Below are 1,527 nucleotides of genomic sequence, written 5' to 3'. Positions count from 1 at the left end.
CGTTGTGTTTTCTGACTTGTTATAATGTTTTCTGAATTGTTGTTGTGCTTTCTGAATTGTTTTGTTTTTTTAGACTTGCATTTGTGTTTGTAATTTGTTATTTTGTTTTCAGAATTATGATTTGCTTTGCACTTCTCGGCCACCGTATGTTTCTTATATGCAACAGAAATAGCAGCGCTTATGAGGTGGGGCAACGTAGTGGTCGCACCAGTGTGATTGCTCACAATTGTCACACTGGCAGAAAAAACGGTCACAAAATGCAACCATTTGGTTGCAGTCTGGAGCCCTGTATAGGAAATGACAAAAAACTGTGTTGAAAATTCTAGAAAATTGTTCTTATCCTGTAAGTCCCCACTCTTTTGTGCCCTAAGGTAGAAATGCCCTAACAGTAGGGAAAACTCAAGTGTATACTTTACATTTTGGACAACCATTGTTTTTTTATTATTATTTTTACATTTTGGTTATTGTTTTCTTTCTCACTTTAGATGCTGGAGAAAAAAACAGCCAGGCTAAAGCATTCAAAGTGGAAACTTCTGTCGTGGCTCAATAATCCAGGATTGGGATGGTGGAACAAGCAGAAGATCAGCGATCTAGTGGTGCCCCTGAGGGAACAGATTTACCTAATGTGTTAGTTAAACCAAACATTTATCACTCACCTTCATGTTGTTCCAAACCTGTAAGACTTTTGTTTATCTTTGAAACATAAATGTAGATCTTTTTAATGAAATCTGAGAAATTTCTGCTCCTCCATTTCACAGTTTATGCAACCACCACTTTCAAGCCTCAGAAAGGTAGTAAAGTTGCTGTTTTTTGCGTACACAAGGCATCTGTTGAAAATATCTTCATTTGTGTTCTGCACAAAAGGGTCTTATGGGTTTGGACGACATGAGGGCAAGTAATTAATGACAGAATTTACATTTTTGGGTGAAATGTTCTAATGTGGTTATAATTGGTCCTTGTTCCGTTTTATAAACATTTTCAATATTTTAAAGATGTATTGTTTTGAAAAATGATGTTTATACAGAAAAGATGGATTCATTTGATAGTTACAGTAAAGAATTGTTTAAAAAAAACTTTCAAATACTGCTGTTTTGCAAGTTCTATTCTAAGAATACTGTAAAATATCATGGTTTCCACAAAAATATTGGGCAGCACAACTGAAATGTTTCTTGAGCACCAAATCAGCATATTAGAATGATTTCTGAAGTATCATGTGACACTGAAGACTTGAGTAATGATGCTGAAAATACAGTTCACATGAATAAATTACATTTTGCAATGCATTCACATAGAAAATAATTATTTTTGTAGGTATATTTCACAATATTACTGTTTTTATGGTATGTTTGAAAATGTAGGTTTAAGCCTTTTTTTTTACGTGAAAGATGTATTTAATGTCAATAAATGTTTTGGTAATCTTGTAAATTGTCTTTTGACAGTAATTAGGCCTGAAAATAGGTTTTTCACCTTTAACTTTTCAACCAAATTTAGACGTCTTTTTATAGACGTCTTTTCGACGACCTGAAA

Source organism: Sinocyclocheilus grahami, unplaced genomic scaffold (genome assembly GCF_001515645.1).
Source record: "Sinocyclocheilus grahami isolate Dianchi unplaced genomic scaffold, SAMN03320097.WGS_v1.1 scaffold224.1, whole genome shotgun sequence".
Taxonomy (NCBI): Eukaryota; Metazoa; Chordata; class Actinopteri; order Cypriniformes; family Cyprinidae; genus Sinocyclocheilus; species Sinocyclocheilus grahami.
The sequence above is the reverse complement of the archived record's forward strand: the minus strand, read 5'-3'. Positions refer to the sequence as shown.